Source organism: Syzygium oleosum, unplaced genomic scaffold, assembly GCF_021117445.2.
Source record: "Syzygium oleosum isolate NSW1041296 unplaced genomic scaffold, Sole_v2.1 Sole_v2.41, whole genome shotgun sequence".
NCBI lineage: Eukaryota > Viridiplantae > Streptophyta > Magnoliopsida > Myrtales > Myrtaceae > Syzygium > Syzygium oleosum.
This window is the reverse complement of record NW_026607525.1, coordinates 2,541,424-2,561,130: the sequence shown is the minus strand read 5'-3', so window position 1 is coordinate 2,561,130 and position 19,707 is coordinate 2,541,424. Positions and strand designations below refer to the sequence as shown.

The following is a 19,707-nucleotide window of genomic DNA, read 5'->3' as shown; positions in this document are numbered from 1 at the left end:
CGAATTGCCAAGTGGGCGTTTGCTTTGACCGAAATAAATTTGGTCTATGTCCCGCTTAAAGCAATAAAAGGATAAGCCATAGTAGACTTCATTACGGAATATCCTGGAGCACGAGATGAAAATAGTGAGGGATACGTTCACGTGGTCCCATGACAACTTTACTTCAATGGATCCAGTACCCCTGGGTCTGCTGGGATGGGATCATGATAATATCCCCTCATGGACAGAAAACGAAACTTATGTTCAAGATGAATTTCGAGTGCTCCAATAATCAGGCCAAATATGAGGCCTTAATTGTTGGCCTAAACATCATGGCCAACATGAAAATAAGTTCGTCAAAGTCATAGGGGATTCTCAATTGGTGATAAAACAATTATCTGGGAAGTACCAGTGTCTTAATGAGAATATTATATCTTATTATTCACTAACCAAAGAGCTCTTAGATCACTTTGACAACTTTGAGTTGGTCCATATTAAAGAGAGCATAATGCGAAGGCCAATGACTTAGCACAAATGGCTTCCGGTTACAAAATATCAAAAAAGCTTGCTGACCATATTATTACCAAGACCAAGGTTCTACCGTCGATGAACAATAGAATTATGTTTACACAATCGACAAAAACTCTTGTCGACAACACGACTATCGACAAAATAGCAACCCAAGATTGGAGAACTCCATTGATAGAGTATCTCAACAACCCAGTCTCTAGTGATAAAAATTTCAAAAGAAAAACCTTTAACTATTTGATGATTGGAGATGAGTTATATCGCAAGACTGTGGATGGGCTATTGCTCAAATGTTTGGGACAGCAAGAGTCTATGATAGCAATGGCCGAGGTTCATGAAGGCATATGCGGAGCTCATCAATCAGGGATAAAAATGAAATGGTTGCTCCGGCCGACACCGTTATTTCTGGCCAACTATCACTCGAGACTGCATAAGTTATGCTAAGGGATGCGAAGCTTGTCAAAGGCACGGGCCCATTCAGCATGTTCCTGCTACCGTAATGAAACCTATCATCAAACCTTGGCCATTTAGAGGCTGGGCGATGGATATAATAGGAAAAATTTATCCCCTTTCGTCGAGGAAATATAGCTTCATTTTGGTTGCCACCTACTATTTTACCAAGTGGGTTGAAGGAGCCTCGTACAAGAATATAACACAAAAGACAGTAAAGGAGTTCATCGAAGAGCGTATTATCCATCGATTTGGCATCTTAGAATCTATAACTACGGATCAAGGCACGGCCTTTACTGGATAAGAGGTTATTGGTTTCGCCAAGGCTAGAGGTATTAAGATGATTCATTTAACTCCTTATTATGCCCAAGCCAATGGTCAGGCTGAAGCCTCCAATAAAGCCATCATCGCGCTGATTAAACGACACTATGGGCTTATAGAACATCTAAAAAGACTGCTACAGGAACTAGCCCATATATGCTCACTTATGGACAAGAGCCAGTTCTTCCTGTTGAAGTACGGTTCAATCCCTACGAGTCAGACTCCAAAACAACTTGACCAAGGAGGAATATGACGAGTTAATGTATACCAACATTGATGAATTAGGAGAAAACAGAGCGATTGCCTTGGAAAAGTTGATCCTCCAGAAAGATAGAGTTGCCAAAGCATATAATAAACATGTAAAGCATAAGCAGTTTGAAATTGGCGACCTGGTCTGGAAGACCATTTTGTCGACAAGTTTGGACAGTGAAAAGTTTGGTAAATGGTCACCAACATGGGAAGGACCATTTGTGGTAACCGAGGCATTCGTCGGGAATGCTTATCGATTAATGGATATCGAGGGAAAGGAATTTTCCCGTATTATCAATGGCAAATATTTAAAGAGGTACTATCCTACTATGTAGAAGATGCGGGAAATGGAGGAAGAAGAGACTGAAGATTCCAAATAAGTCCAATTTCATTTACAAACAAAAGACAGGTTACTAAAAAAAATAATTAAAAAATAAAAATAAAAATAAAAATCTTTTTTGATTTTCTCTTCCTTCCTTCCTCTCTCTCTCTCTCTCTCTCTCTCTCTCTCTCTCTCTCTCTCTCTCTCTCTCTCTCTCTCTCTTGTTCTTCTTCGTCCTTCCTTCCTTCCTTCCGAGCCCAGACTCGCCAGCCACCTTTACCCCCTAGGCCAAGACTAGTATGTTCCCTAAAGAGGGCTACGAAGTGCTGCATCCAGTCCTCCAGGCGCTAGTTCTCCGTCTCAGCCTATTCCTTGGCTTCTTCGAGGTCGGAGACTATCTCTTCCAGGTTCGATATCCACTTCTCGAGCCGTTGGATGAGCTCAAGGTGGGATCGCACCAGTTCATCCGACTGCTCGGCCATGGTGCCCAAGGTGTGAAAGCGGAGTTGACAAAAATTTCACAATGGGAGTCCATCGAGAGTCCAATTTCGACTTCATCCCGTTCGAGGCAGGAAACTCCTCGCCTCAATCTCTTCTCCGCCCCCCGAATCCTTTCAGTAATCGGCTCCAGATACCTATCAAGATGCTCTTGGGAGGAGTGGAGTTGGCCCTGCACATCAGAAAGTGTGTTGTACACTATATTTGCATGCTTAATCTCTTCCTTAAAGCTCTCAAGCGTGCATTCCACAACAAAGTGTGCAGTTATGGTTCTTTCATTGGCTCGAAACTGGGACACCATGTTCGAAGACGGTCGTGAATTCCTCGTAGTCAACAAAGAAAGGGTGATCAGAAGGCAGGTCCTTAGGCTTCCCTTCACGAATCAGCTTCTCGACCTTAGCCACTGCCTGAGGCTTGGTGACTAGGACGGCGTAGGTCAGGCTCAGGTAGGAGTTAATCTCCTTCCACAAGACCTTAAACTGGCGAGCGCTCGGAGCCGGGGACGAGGTACTAGATTCCATTGTTACTGGGTAGGGTAAAAGAAGGAAATTTCTATGCAAGATGGGATTTAAAAATCAAAGTCGAGTGGTGAAGTCTTGATCGCAATAAGCCCACTATTTATAGCCCGTGACTGGAGTCCCAACTCTTCACAAATCGGTCGAGAAGATCAGTCGATGTCACGAATATCTCGGACGGCATGATCGTATCCGTTTGATCAGTCCAAGATACAAGGATTGGAATGTTGCGAGTAAATGGCCATTTATTCCTTGAAGGACACAAAATAAGATTCAAGGAAAAACGTTCCGATAGTTACTCCCAGCCGTTCGATGAGCTACACGTGTACTGATGAGATTCAATTACTACTCAGGCGTATACTCATGCGATGGCAAAGTTGAATTGCACCGGTACAAATTAATTACGTTTCGTACTGATTCATTGAATGCAAGTGTAGGAGGTTGTACACAGACGTCTTTTCGAAAGCATAAAGAAAGGGTAGTTTGGTCAGTAACACTGAACAGGTCATCAAAGCGGACGCAGACTATGATTATTCGGATAATACTCAAGGAAAAGGAAAAGCCAAGTAACAAAAATATTTAAAGCGGTACCATCCTCGGCATTAATGACATGGAAAAAGAGAGAAGAGATGATGCTAGATGTAAATTAAATAAAATGTTGTTCAAGGCCTAAGATGAAGCTGTGAAGCTGGATTTCTCGATTACAGTTTCATTCCAGAATTTTGTCCTTTTCAACCTGGCTGTCCCCCACCTCAGTGCTCAGTTGCTTTGCAATTGCTTCAAGGTCTAATATGACTTTGCTTTGATCAAAGAGCGTCGACAGAGAAACGCTTTTGTTGACGCGAAATGCCTCAAAGACCTTACAGGCCTCACCAAGCTCTTCTTCTTTGAGGCTCAAGATCCTCTCTTTGTCCTCAATGGCATTGACATATTCAAGCCCTGCCTAAAAGCCTTCACAGTTACATCAAATGAATCAGAGAATTCATGAAGAGTAAAGTCTAAAGCTCAACAAGGCAAGGGGTAAGGTAAACTGGTCAGATAGTCTAGCAAGAACCCGACTTTGCTTTCGAACTTTGGAACGTCACAAATAACGTCGTACCCTTCTTTTAAGAGCTTACAAAGTTGAGTTCCTTTGGTACGAATTTCATCATGATTAACAGAAGGAAAAAAGCTGCCTATCGAAGGACGTTTACCTCCAAAGGCTTGAATGATGTTAACCTGAGGAGTTTTAAGGGGGGGATAATCCATGGTAGAGCTCACTTCGTCCATTGATTCGTCCGTACCGGAGAACAATAATGATGACGTGCTTGGAGATAAGGGTACATCAGACATAGGAAATCTGTTAAAAGGATGTAATAATCCCATTGGGAGCAGAGTTATCCTCGACGAGGTTGAATCCAAGTCTTCGGGAAAAATCAAGACTTTATAGTCGTCCCACCATTGATTAAATAACATTGAACCATACGGGGTGCTAAAATTGTCGACAAGCTTGAACCATCCCAGGATATATTTAGCAACCTCATTATAACACGATAGAGCATCATTCCTTAGAGACAAAGAAGGAGGAAAGTTCACTGAGTAGACGATTGGTATGAGAATACCTTGGACCAACCCAAATTGACGGGCACAGTAATGAGGGTTGTATGCCTCGAAACCAATAGAAAACCTTCCTCCAAAAGTAAATTCCAGTGGAAGATCGGTGGGGATGAGGACGCTTCCCCAAAATATTGAGGTGTCATACTGAGCAGTCGATGGGTCACACACGAAGTTTACACCAAACTTATGAAAAATGAACTGAGCAGTCGATGGGTCACACACGAAGTTTACACCAAACTTATGAAAAATGAAGTCCTTCAGGGTAAGAAGAACACCCAGGAAGTACTCCAAGACAGGAAGTCCTCCGATTGGCTGGAGGAAAATGCTATAAAATTTCTAGGGGCCAAAAGCAGTCTCCATTTACTGCTTATGTGCATCATACCAGTCGACAGGTGTAGAACCATAAGACGTGAACAATTGAGGGAAGTATGACCGAACCCAACCATGCAATATCCACAGCGAGCCAATGAAAGGGTCAGGATGTGCACTAAACAATGAAGATTGTGCATCGGTAAGGCCTTCATATAAAGCAAACAAGGCCATTCGACCTAACCCTACATCAACAACCTGAGTAAGGGCATATGCGATGTCCACAAGCCCACATGATATGAAAGTAGTACAAAAGATATATCGACAAAGCCAGCAAAGCAGGAATGCAACATGTTCTTGAGGAGTTACTGGTCCATTTGATTTGCTAAACTCTTTGATGAAGGCATGGAATGAGAGATCAACGAAAGATGTACCATAAAAATATAGACATAACTACGACTTCTAATTATAGAATTCCACAAAAGGCGATAGGCCAGTCAGTGACCACATATCAAGCAAGGTAATGGTTATCGGACCAGGGGGCAGAAAAAAGCAATTCGTTGATGATGACCAGAGATAGCAAAGAGCTCCGATGAGCCCATATTCAACAGGATCTATAGAAAGACAGCTTAGTAATAAAGCCTCCTCTATTTTCGCCGCCTTCCAGATGACCGACATCTCTTGCTTCATCCTTTGGTACCACCGAGAGAATTGTTCGTCATAGCATGGATACGAGTTGAAACGAGAGTTCGGTGACACCCAAGTCGAGATGCTAAGTCGGGTTTGACTTATGGGAAGAATCTCCTTATAATAACGTGGAAAGTGCTCGGTAAAAATGGATGGCGGAGGGGTTAATTTGAGATGCAGGCCTAAGGTCACATGACGAGCTTCCGCATCATAATCCATAAAGGATAGGGAGAAGCGCCCTTGTCGTTCAAAATTCCGAAGGTTCTCCAAACAATTCAGGCGAAGAATAGCTTCAGTATTGATTGGGGAAAAAGAAAGGTTAGCCATTGTGATGGGTCGAATAAAGAAGATCGACTATGGCTACCAGGCATTTATACTAGTCTATTTAGTCGATTAGTTAGGCCCACTAACTGACAACGTGCACATGAACGAAGGCGTAAGGCTCGGGATCCATTATCAAAGTTGTTTCTGAGTAATCGTGGCATACGTGGACATCCAAGGAAAATAAAAGTATTTTATTAAGGAGAAGGAGGTATGCCAAACAAAAAATCGTGAACCCCTCGTTGGAGCAAGAGTAGTTGAGAATCTAATCTACTCATTTCAGAAAATACATGCATTTCTATTCTAACGCTATTCCACTGCAAGGTTCAACACTCGCATATGCTCTTTTGGTTTCACTCGACGTGATGACGTGATTCTTGTTTGACCTCTGCCTGTTGGCGGAGCTTCATCTCCCGCCGTCGACGAGTCTCTTCAAGGGTTGTAGCAAAACGTTTCTCTTTTTCGACAAGGACACCTATTTTGTCTGTAATAACCCGACGAGACTCGCGACGGGTATTTACCTCCTCACTAGCCTCCTTCACAGTGTCAGCTAGCTTTTCATGTATTTCTGCAGAATGGCCGTCTCTTGTACTTGGCCTAGGAGTTGTTGGTATTTATTAAACATAGATTGGAATTCTTGGGAGAAAGTCTTGAGTTGCTCCCTGAGTGCTGGAGGAAGAATAGACCCAACTTCAACGTTATCATTTCCAAGGCAATTGATGAGGAGTTTGAATTGCTCCAAGGCTGTAGCATCATACGACATCCTCGCAAGTCCTCCTATAGAGAAGTCTAAAAAGCGCGTCAGCTCCATTTTCTTCTTGATTATAGCTAGTTTTGATTGGCCAGAGTGAGGCGACAAGTCGTATGGATTAAACGCCAAAATAAATTCAGCTTCGTCTATGGCGTGCATTGCCTTGCCCAGATATGCGGCAGATGAAGTGGCCGACTGATGGTCAGGCAAAGGAGTTGATAAGATAGGTGTCGATGATAAGGCCTCGGCAGGATTAGTTGTGGAAGTCGAGACTATGAGCATTGGAGTGGACATCGACGGTGAAGCTGTGGAAGGATTGACCACAGTGGCTGGAGTAGTGGTTTGTTGGACCACGACACTTGTCAATGGACCACATGCTATAAAACCGGAATGATATCTCAGTATCAGGGTTAAATAAGAATTGAAGACAAAGTAATGTTTGAAAGACATGTACCTGTCTCAGGCATAGCTGTCTCACATCCAGCCGGATTAAGAGCAACAGTGGTTTCTATAGTGGAATCAAGGATTGGAACAGTTCAAACAAGTGGAGGAATAGGAACAATTGCTGGTTCAACTGAAAAGAAAAGGAGAATAAATAAACCAAATAAACTAGACAAGCAGTAAGCGCCAGTCAAAACAAAAGCTTACCAAGGGTTACAATAGTGGATGAACTAAGTCGGATGGTGATTTATGCTGAAGATGCCATTGATTTGGTAACATAGGGAACGGAAGACACCAAGTCGGCTGAGGCTGGTATTGTACTGGAAATGTCAGTCGATGAAATTGAAATGTTGCTGACCCGCTTGACAGAGTAAAGACCAGTTGATGCCAAGACAATGACGGGATCCCGGATTCTGGGAACAAAGATGCTATCTCCTTGACTTTTATCAAAAGAAGTAAGGAGTTCTGAAGAGGCCATATTGTGTGTAGCCGGCTCAGTAGATGGCTCGATAGACAAAGTTCTACACTTCTTTCTTGGAGAAGGAGGAGAAGACTTCTTCCTTTTCTTTTTCAACAATGATACAATTTCTTCCAACGTATCTTCTTCATTCAGTCTAGAGATGATGCGAAGGGGAGCAAGACCTTATAAGTAACAAATCAATATAAAGGAAAGGATAAAGTGGGCTGACACAGAGAAAGAAAGATAGAGGCTTACCATTAGTAGGATTTTCAGCAGCATCGACACCATCTGTGTCAAAATCCTCTTCTGTTTCTGGGTCAAAGAATGAGAAAGTTAGGAAATGCACTAGACTGAAACAGAAAAGGAACGTAAAGTGATAGTACCCATACCTTGGGTAATCGGCTTCTTAGAGCTATTCCGCTTCACACGATCAATCGCAAACTGAAGGGCCTCTTCGTATGCACTTTCAAATGCAAAAGAATACTACCAAGTTTGCCATTCAGCAAGGTGTCTTGGATGGACTTTGAAACCATTAGGAAGGTCTGCACTGTAACAAGTGCGCATTGTGTTGGCAATTTCAATACAATGGAGCAGCGGACTTCGATTCTTGAGGGAGTATTCTTTCTTCTTGGTTCCTTCCGAGAAGCCCATTGAATAAGAAATTGGCATGGGAATTGCTTGCCAGAGTCCAAATTGCCTAGCACGATATTGTGGAGAATATACCTCAAATCCAAGATAGAATCGACCCTTTAATGAATCCATATGGGAAGATCTACTGCAGACAAGGCACAAATCCAAAAAGGCCTAAAGAAATTGAATCGAGCCGGATCGAATAAATAATCAAATTCTCCATAGCCATATTTAAAAGAAAATGACTTGGTCATGGTTCAGTTCAAGAACGGCTCGAAGATAGAAGATAAAAGGAGGCGCTTGAGAAGCAATATGTCGAGAGCCACGGCTCAGCAATCGACAGCCCAGAGGTAAAGGTAAAGGTCTTCTATACCCTTGCAGAGACAAATGGGGAAGATGACGATCACCTCTACTAAAAAGGGAAGGGAAATACAGAGCCATCCACACCTGAAGTATCCAAAAAGTGCCCGAGATGGTTCCAGAATCCCCAAACTTCATTGCCCGAGAGGCGTAAGTAAAGCCTCTGTACAAAACTGCAAGAACAAGAGGGGCCAATGCAAGTCGTTTTCCTGTGGCTAAGGCTGCGGCAATTTGCAGATAGTCTTTGCAAACTTTAAGGGCGGGACTAAAGAACACATATTTTGATAGCCAAAAAAGCAAGAAAAGAAGACGCTTGTCCTGGGTAACGGGACCCGAAGTTCGGTAAAATCGAGATAAAAAGTTGTTGTATGCCAGAACATCCTCATAAATGAAAGGAGTGGGCAGTACAGGCAAATCCTTGACAACATAACCGACCAGTTCAAAACCCGCTATAGCAAATACATCGAGCATAGTGATGGACATGTGTTCCCAAGGGAAAAAGAAACAATTGCTGGAAGAGGACCAAAAAGTGATGGCGGAGCCCAATAGACCGCGTTCCAGGTCATAAGATGACATACTGACCTCGAGAGCGACGTCAATCCCAGCAGCCGTCCATAAAAGTTGAGTTTCTTGATCGCCCTTCAAGCGAATAAACCATCTGTGAAAATCCTCTTCGTAAGAAGGGAAACCTCGAAATCGAGAAGACCCGGTGGACCATACATCCATGATGGAAGAATGTTGCAGTGCCAAAGTCTCATTGTGCTTATACGGGAAATGGAATTGGAGATTCACGGGAATATTAAGATGGTCCATGAAACTGGGGCCCAGAGAGAAACAGTTGGCTTCATCCTCGACAGCTTTCAATAAAAGGAAAGAGCAATTATCAACGTGCGGATCTTCTTTGAACTTGTCAAAAGCCGCGATGTAGTTGCTAGCAAAATATTCAGACTTTTTGGACGCCATGAAAAATGATGGATCGAGATCGGAAAAGGTTCAAGAAAGGATTTTTAGGGTTTTAAGAAGAAGACGCAATGGTAAAACAAAGCTCTTGCGAAAATACAAGATGAAGAAGATGATTCGAAAAGCCGCGACTGTTTGAAGAAAATACAAGGTGACGTGTCCAAAGAATTTTGGATGAAAAATTCATATTGGCTACTCGAAAGGACGTCAGGGGACAGAAAGGCATGATCATCGCCTGGGGATTCGTACACGGATAAGGTATATCTTTAAAAGAAATAAATTCAAATTTATTCCTTTTAAAAGGGGGCATATGTTGACATCCAAAATTAACCCTGGTGAGAGCGGGCTGATTGCAAGTCACAAAGGACAAAAAAAAAGGCCCACATAGCATGAATCCGAAGAAAGGTCGTGAGTCAGGCCCAGAAGATTTGGAGCAGTTATCGACAGGACACGTCATAGAAGTGTCGACAGGTTGACAAGTCCAAAATCACGAGCCTTGCACATAACGTCGATAAGTCCAAGATTATGAGCCTTGCAAGTGACGTCGACAAGTTCAAGATCACGAGCTTTCCATGTGATGTCGATGAATTAAGCACGTGGTGTTACATGGTAAAGAAATTCATTTTCACGTGTCGAAAGGTAAAGACATCACCGTGGGCGTGAAGATCAAGGAAGCTAATTAGTGAAACGTGGGAAACAGCAGGAAATAAGGAGACACGTGGAAGAAAATTAGCTATTACGTGATGCCCAAGGGGCGTAAGCAACATCGACAAGTCAGGAAGCGATTAAAGTGCGAAATGTAAGGAAGTGGAAAACAACTTTCAAGGAGAAGTAGCCGATCGACAGTTATTAGGCTGCTCTATAAATACTCAAGAATTTTCGACGTAGAGGAGATCTCCGCACAACACAACACATCTTTTATTTATCTTTACTTTTAGCACATTAGGAGTAGTCGTAGTTATAGCTTTCAGATTCCACGTCGTAGATTCAATTCCGGCGAGAGTCTTTCTCAGGTCCAACATTGTTGATTAAATTCCAATGTTGTGTCATCAGTTCAGCGTCGTCGATTAAATTCCGGCGTTGTACTTGGAATATAGCTGTTGATTAGATTCCAGCTATATTCTCTCAAGTCACGTCATTGATTAGATTCTGGCATACCTTGAATTGCAATGTCATATATTAATTGTGTCGTTGATCAGATTCCGACATAACTTGGTCTCGGCATTTGCAAGTTGTCATCTCATTGTTAGTATTGTCGAGTTTAGTGTATTACCGAACTAAATTGTGTGGCATAAGTTGGGCTTAATAAACGCATTTGACATTCTCTGTCCGAGCTTGATTCAAGACCCTAATCTCCTTTAATAAAATCTGAAACGCAGCGTTTGGTGAAAGATTTTCGACGGGATAAAACTGGTGAAACAGGAGGTGATGAGGTTAGTCTTGGCATAATTGGAGCCGAAGGTGGTTCAGAGTCCTTTTCTGGTTAGAGACTCTCCAGTGTTGGAGATAGAGATCTATCAGCTCAACATGAAGCAAACCGTGCTAGTTTGCTTTTGTTTATTGCTCGGCAGTACCCCCAAGGTTTTTAACCTCGTTTCAGAATGCTAAAATTTGGTGGGTCCTAAGATGATAGGTGTAAACGAATTTGTTCCCTTTTGTTCTTTTCGATTTCGCTCCGCTGATGTCCCATCTTAGTCAACGGATGAAAGAGGGAAGAGTCAAAAAGCCAGTGATATTCCCCTTATCTTAACATTTGCTCTAGGATACACTTCGGAGAGCACCCAAATACCTTTGACGAAAGAACTCTCGAAGAAAGAACTCAGAGTGGAAAGAAGAGAAAGACAAGTAAAGAAAATCAGAAGATGTCCCCACTCACAATGGAAATCAGAGCACAAGTTGAGTTCTACCGTGGGAATGAGATACGTTGAGATAAACGTGTGAGTTATGTTAAAAAAAAGTTCCACATCATATAATTAATATGGTGTTGAGCAGTTAATATATCCTAATTGGCCTATAACCCATTGGCTTAAGATTTTGAGTGAAAGTGGGTTCAACCGAATATGTTGACAAGCTCGAACTTTAGATCCCTCTTGACGATCTCCCCAGGTGAAGGTATCGAACTTCTGCTGTGCATTCCCATGATCAACGCTTGTTTCGAGTGAAAATTGCCATCACGGTTGGTCTGACGAGAAGTAACCATGGACAGTTGGTCTGGTAACCTAAATTAAGGGGGAGCAAATCTAACACTGAGCTCACACGTGAGGGGGAAATTATTGAAATATACGTATGAGTTGTGTTAAAAAAAAATCTCACATCCGATAATTGATGTGGTGTTGAGCAGTTAATATATCCTAGTTGGCCCATAATTCATTGGTTTAAGCTTTTGAGTGAAAGTGGGTCCAACTAGATATGTTGACAAGTTCGAACTTGAGCTCCCTCTTGACGATCTCCTCCAGATGAAGGTATTGGGCTTCTGATGCGCATTCCCAACAAGATGTGCTAAGAGAATTCCAAGTTCTTGCTCAAGGAGATGGGGTTGCACAATGGGTTGCTCCCATTGAAGGACATGGAGGAATGTGGGTATGTGAAGGAGACTGGGTCTGTGTGGCTCAAGCTGAAGAAGAAGACCACCACAAGTTTGAGAAGATTGGGAAGCTAGCGTCTTATGCACCCGAGATCACAGCCTACGTTGAGCAGGGCAAGACCAAGAAGCACGACTCGTGTGAAGGCCAAGGGGCTCTGGGTGTGGGTGACCCTGAGCGACATCTATGTGGATGATCCACCCACTGGGAAGATCACCTTCAAGACTCCTGCTGGGCTGTTCAGGACCTTCCCTGTCTCTGCCTTTGAGACTGAAGAGTAGGTCAAGGATGTGAATAAGAACAAAGAAGTGAAGATAGTGCCAGCTATGGAGATTAAGGCGGTTTAGAAATTTCCTTAGAGAGAAGGAAAGTGTTAAGTGATATTAGGATTATTACTTGATTCTGCATATCTCTTCATACTGTGTTAGCCTCCTTTCCTAAGGCAACCTAGTGCACCGGGTTCAGTTCGCACCAGATGCACCCATGCATCCCATGCACTGCGTGCACTTGTAGTAAAATAAATCCATCTCCACCACTCGACGGTGTTCATCTGAGTGCCTTATTCCCGTCTGAGTTAGCGCCACGGTGATCATGTTACAAGGTCGGCGGCACATTGCCAAGTCAAGCTTTTCTTTCTCATAGGGGTATTTTTCAATGCCGCAAAGATGTGTCTTCGCACAATAACTTTTGCTTAGCAAAGCTTGACTTATTCCGCTTGCTGTGGCCACGCTAGCCATATCGGTCGCATTTGTTAAGTTATTGTCCTGATAGCAAAGTCGACCACAAAGGATGCATGCTATTTGGCTCCAATGCCTCCGATTCTTGACTTTTCACTTCTCATTTCGAGAAGTCGACACCGCCACCACACTCGTCACCATCAAATGATCAACATATTGAAATCTCGTTGTCAATGGAAGCCTAGAGCCACCACACGTGCCACGCATCCTCCATGCCGACTGTGTAGCGCTGTTTTCACTGTCTAATTTCACCTTGATCAAAGATTTTGGGACACTATTCGGATTATTTTTCAAACTCAAGTTGATTTGTTCCAACTCACCTTGCGTTTGAGGGGATGTTAGCGATATTATGATATTTACTTGATTATGCATATCTTTCGGGACGGTGCATAATCCTTGATTGATTATATTTGATATTGTGTTTATCTTATTACTTTAGATAGTCATCTAATAAAGTCAATAAATCAGCTGTCCATGTACTCTTTTTTACACATCGAAATATACAGAAAGTTATTCAATCCTCTTTCCCGCTTTATTCTTAACTGAAGCCAAAAAAACGGCTCATTGAAGTTTTCATCTTTCTCAGTTTTCATATTTGGGTTTTTACTAGTGTTAGTAAATGCTTTTGTTGGTGAGCATGTCTACTGTGGGACACTGATTATGAAAGAGGGAATTCGAACACGGAATAATTTTTAATGCTCGCTGAATCTCATCTTGAAAATGGTCTTTGCTTCAGTATGTGTTTTCGCTTTGGCCTATTAGAACACCCTTGAAGACGAAGTAGTTAGCCCACTTTGCGTAAATCCATGGTTTCTGAACACTCATGTTGAAGACCAAACTGTAAGAATTAACACCGTTAAAAGTCCTTGCTGGAAACAAATGCTGCTTAAATCAATAAAAGCCGGCAAAACCAGATTTTCCAGATCGGTTTAACCGTAAGCCAGAAAACCACAAGTTTGTTCTTCCACAGAAGGCAAAAATGTTACTAGGTTTTACACGTTCCTCCTTTCAACATCAGCATAAGCAGAGCAAGTAGGTGAGGAGAAAATGCATGTTATGAATTAGGGCTAAGATGGAAATTTGATGGACTTTATGAGGTGGACTTTATTAGGTGGCCATCTCTCCTCCGACCCTTGATAGTGTTAGAGTTATACTTACCCATATCGAATATCTATATGTTCACATTTATAGATCGTGACCTATATCAGCTCTCTTCTTTCATTTCAAGAAGGATAACAGTAACCATTACAACGAATGCTATCGGATCAACGACAATTATTTAAAGTCGCAGACAAATTGAAAAGTATAATGTATATCCTCCGAGTGAATTTCCACAGCATCACGTCAAATACTTAGATTTATCAAGACATTTAAGAGAAATTGTGAGAACCCATTACCGAATCCCACTGAAAAACACAAGTCTCCGTACGATCATTATGTCGTGATTGATTTTGATCGTCGCATCACCTACAAGTTCAGTATGTGCAATATTCTCACGATAAATACTGATCTCTCGTCTCACCCTAATCGTAATCCATGTGTTGTTGGGGTATGGTGCATATTCCCCACCGATAGAAAGACACGGAATCCCGCTCCTAAGCCACTAGAGACCTTTTTATAATTTGATTCTATATTTTATTGGTAGTTTGGATTTAAGCTCATAAATAGCTATTGAGTGTATAAGAGATGTAACAAAGAGGTGCAATATGTTAATTATAGTGTAATTCTCTACTAGATCTAATCCTAATTTAAGGATGATCCGAAATGAAAACATTATGTCTCGAATTTTTTTTCTCGCTTTTATACTTTATTTTTTATGATTGTATGTCAAATCATAAAATCTGTCGAAATCGATAGAAACGGGGAGTAGGTAATTACCAAGACCTACACGCACCTTCGAGGAAATTCATGAAAACAACTAGAAGCCCTCCAACGTTGAACGTTGACCGGAGACTTTTTGGTTTTTGAAGTAGGTTTTTGTCGGCTTTTGCCTTGTCCCATCTTTCTCTGGTTAGGACCACAGAAATGGAGAATGCAAGCAAGCAAGATGGCGGAAGACTCTGACTTTGCTTGCCGTCCCTTCACGCTATGATTTAGACTAGCTAACAATCATGATTTGTACTTCGTGCTCTTCCCAGACAAATGAACCGATCAGGATATAATCTAGTCTTAATTTAAGATAATCGAGTCGGAATTGTAAAATTTCGAAATCACATATAGCAAGATGCACAATATGACATCACGATCGGATGAAGTAGTTTATATCGAGAATTTTGCAGACCGGTCCATTATTGGATAGTAGTATGGGCGAAAATTGAGATTCTTACAAAAATCCTGTTCATCCGTGGAGTTACAATTAGGTATTTGACATTCTTTCCATTTGTTGTTGGTGGAGGAAATTAGAACATTGAGACAACAACCAACATGTAAGTCGGTCTAACCAAATGTAGCTAATCTATCAGCGATCCCGTTATGTGATTTAGCGAGAACTTTAATCACCATACTTTCAACAAGTAGTAAAGACTTGATAATCGCTAACAACGTGCCACGTAGGATGGCCGGCGTTCACTTCAACGATTTTCGATCAAAGTTGGCCGAATGGACTTAATTGGCAAAACGTGAAAAGATTTAGGACTCAATTGGCACAATTAAAAGGTTATGATTGAATTAGCAAAAGTATAATAGATTTAGGACTTTTCGGACAATTTTTCCCAAAAAATTATGTAGTCAAGGGTGTCTATAAAGTCCGTTTGTTCCGAGTGATCATATAAGAATTTTGTATTCATCTCTGATTTGACTATTATTTTCACTCAAGCAGAAAAAACAAGTCTTTGATTTCTTTAGTCTTTATGAAAAAGAAGTCTTTGTTGTTTAGATTAACGTATAGTGCTTGTATTTGTTGCAACTTGCAACCTACTAACGTTTGTGGTTGTAGACTTATAGTTGTTGCAACCCATTAACGTTTCTTGCGATCCCTAGATCAGCAAGACAACGACCTGCATGATTCTGATTGATCCCCGTTGGCCCTGGTGATAGTCAACTGGCCAAGCTTTGAATCTTCGCCATGCCCTCCTATTCTCCAAGGTCAAAGCTTTTGATTAGTTTCCTGATGTTCGCCTTCTGGATGATGAGCAAGTTGGTCTTTGGTGGAGCTGAGTGCACGTGCAAATTTCCACAGCGTGATCCGGCAATGACGGGTCGAGCCTTCTAGATGAGTAAGGAAGATAAAACTTGGTTACATCGAGCGCACGTCATTGAACTGAACCACTACTCATTACTAGTTCCAGCACATCCTGACGTCCGTGATTGATGGTCGTAATGAACCCGACGCACGGAAGGCATTCATCTCGGACCATATCAGACGCTTGACCTCTATGTTTTTGGAAACTTACTAACTCAATATGAGTCATTGGCACAAAGTTGCTGACACTTCTAGGAATCTGCCAGCGCGTATTACACAGGTTACTATCATCGACACACTTAGACATGCTTAGTTAAACATGTAAATGTGTTACCCCTGTCAACACGACACATTTAAATACATTTCGAGACGTTAATGATATATGACAGATAATGAGCATCTAGTGTATACTCAAGCAGATAAACCCAGCGAAAATCAAAGAAAGTACCTAGTCACTTACACACAGTATCAACTAATGCGCTCACTATCCAAGCATGCATAATGGAGCCTCAACAATCATGCTCTTGTACTGTTCAAGTAATTGGAATTCTACCGTCCAATCGCAGTACAACAGAGAACAGGAGTGTTGGACTACCCATTTCAAACACGGCAGCAAAATATACATATCTAAAGCTGGGTGACCATACTATTGTTGGTCTGAGATTACCATTAATCTAACATGATTCCTATAAAGAATCCATCTCCGGCTATAGTTGCCAGTGGTATCTGGCCTCATTCCGGATTCTCTCAACTAACGGCAGTTACATATCCAACTATCGGTATTCAGCAATTAACAGAGTTTAGTCGCAAGTGGAGGTTGAAACCATAAGTAATTCCACTAAGAGAGTCCTTTCCAGAGATTAAGATATGTACTCCTATGAGAGGTTGCACTGCAGATAGATTCTGTGCAAGAATTGATTGAGTATTGAAGATTGCATATAGGGCGGTCAAATACAGTAAAAACAAATCATTAAATAGAAAAGATAAGATTCCACTAACTCGTTGAGAGAGAGTTTGACCAAAAAAAGAATTGAAAGAGAGGATATCGGGTGCATTTGGAAATACTTCGGAGGGATAGTCTTTGCGAAAAACTACATTTGCCAGCGGAACTCAGCTGCCGATGAGCCAAATCGGCTGCCAGCAAGCCTCACCCATGGTCATGTAAGGTTGCGCGACGCTTGCCTAGGTTTGTGCGACCCAAGTGACGCCGCTTGAGGTCGTGCAACCTTAAGTGAGGCTGGCCGATGCCAAACCGGCTTGATGTCAACCAGATCTGTCCTCACCGATGACATCGCGTGAGATGAGGACATTTTCGAAATTATGAAAGTTGAGCAAGGGTAAAGTTGGAAGAAAAAAAAATATTTGCATTCCGGAAATGCTCAAAGCTCAAAGCACTTCCAAACATGCCTTGGGCCAAAGGCCTTTAGGGTGCGTTTGGTTAAGCACTCCCAAGGAGTTTTGGGGAAATGCAAATACCTTTTAACTTAAAAGTCCATTGGGAAAATGCAAATTGCATTTGGTAAAAAATCTTTTGTGAAGCTACTTTGGCCTAAGTAGTGTTTGGCAAATCTTATTTTGCAAAGGGCCTTGGGATTTTTTTTTATTAAAGAAAAAAAAGCTTACTCTTCACCGAAGCCGGCGATGGGCTACGGCCGTTGGCGATCGACAGCCGTCGCTCGAGATCGGGCGAGACCCAGGCGACCATCGCCTGGGGTCGTGCCGGAAGCTACTTTGGCCTAAGTAGTGTTTGGCAAATCTTATTTTGCAAAGGGCCTTGGGATTTTTTTTTATTAAAGAAAAAAAAGCTTACTCTTCACCGGCTTCAAGCCGATGGGCCACGGCCGTTGGCGATCGACGGACTGTCGCTCGAGATCGGGCGAGACCCGTGCGACCATCGCTCGGGGTCGTGCCGAGGCTTGAGGTCGCGCAAACCCAAGCGGCCGTCGCCGTGGTCAGGCAACCTCGCCAGCCTCTCACCGGCGCTTCGTTGTTCCGATTTGGCCTCGGGCGGCTCTGGCCGGCTGCCCTCAACCCAAAGAAGATGAACAATCATGAGGGGCAAAATTGGAATATTGAAGAATTAGTGAGGGTAGTTTAGGAAGAACAAAAATTGATTTCAGCATTAGGCAAATCTAAAAGCTCAAAGCTCATCCGAACTAGCCTTGAGCTTTCAGCATTCCCAATGCTGGCTTTCGGCCGAAAGCCGATTGAAAATGCTCTCCAAACGCCTCAGCATTTCTCTAAAGGGCTTTCATGGGAATGCTAAACCAAACATACCCTTAGCCCCATTTGGTTTAGCATTCCCACGGGCTTTCGGCCGATAGCCAAGATAGGAATGCTCAAAGATAGTCCGGACCAACTTTGAGCTTTCAAAGATTTGGCAAATGCCGAACTTAATTTTTTTCTTCCCAAACTACCATCACTTATTCTTTAATATTCCGATTTTGCCCCTTGTTGTTACTATTCATCTTCTTCGCGAAAGGGCGGCCGGCGACGGCAGCTAACGATACCAAATCTGGACGGCAAAGGGCCGACAAGGTCGCCCGACCCAAGTGACGGTCACCTAGGGCACGCGACCACCCAAGCGATTGCACCTGGGTGGTCGCGCAACCCCAGGCAACTGTCGCCTAAGGTCGCACGACCTAGGCGTGCACGACCTCAGGCCTCGTCGCCTAAGGTCAGGCAACCCCCGACGAGGGCCGCCTGGGTTGCGCGACCCTCGCCAGTGGTCGCCCGACCTCTGGCGACGACCGCCGGCACTAGATCTAACTTGCCGACAGCCGTAGCCTTTCGCCAGCCGGTGAAGGGTAACTTTTTTTTTTTTAATAAAAAAAGAGTACCAAAGCCTTTTACAAAAAAAGATAGCCGAACATTACTTGGGCCAAAGTAGCTTCACAAAGAATTTTTTACCAAACGCCATTTGTATTTCCGTAAAGGACTTTAACCTAAAGGTATTTGTATTCCTTCAAGGCTCATTTGCAAAGTTGAATCAAACGGGCCCTTAGAGGCCTTTGAAAATGCAATTGCATCTTCCCAAGAACTCCAAAAAATTTGCAAAACGATATTTTCATTTGCCCAAAGGGTTTTGTGCAGTTCCCAAACGGAGTCATCATAAACTATGGAGATGATTATCACAGATCTCAACAACAGACATAAACAATGCCTATGGCGTGCTTCAAGCACCTGTGGACACACGAAACAGAGGGACTCTTGTTTACTACTCGTAATGCTTCTGTGGCAAACTTATTCTGACGAACCAAACAGTTATATCAAAAAACATATCAAATACTTCAGGTACATGAATAAAAGCCTTTGCTTTGGAAGTCCACACATGCTACTCACTTTCTGATTATTACTTAATAGTGAATACATTATCTGTTCTGCATAGTCAACAAGCTTTCTAGACCAGATTTACATAAACATTAAGGTTTTCATCAAAGAGTTTAGGCACAGCAACTTTTGCTTAAAAATATGAGCAGCTCAGGAATCTCTCTCTCTCAACTAAATCTGAAGAGGGACTTGGACAAGCCCAAAAGAAAGACAACATTCTTAAAGAAATTTCCTAAAGTATCCCTGATAATGCACAAAAAAAGAGAGAGTGCTATAGACAAGAGTACAATATTCGGAACATTAGGGTGCGAATGGTAACCATTCTACTCCAGAAATCAAATTCTTGCCAGAAATTGATTTCTGGAATTCTTGCCAGAAATTGATTTCTGGAGGAGAAATCTATTTGGTAAAACATGACTAATTCTGCTCCAGAAATTTATTTCTGGAACAGAAATCCATTTTGATTTGTTGATTTTTTTTGCACCTAAAAAAATTTAAAT

The 19,707-nt window shown here is 42.4% G+C and overlaps 1 pseudogene; it reads left to right on the top strand.

The window, feature by feature from the left end:
* Nucleotides 1-11,575: 11,575 nt before the first annotated feature.
* LOC130136050 (uncharacterized) lies at nt 11,576-12,267 on the top strand (annotated as a pseudogene).
* Nucleotides 12,268-19,707: the final 7,440 nt, after the last annotated feature.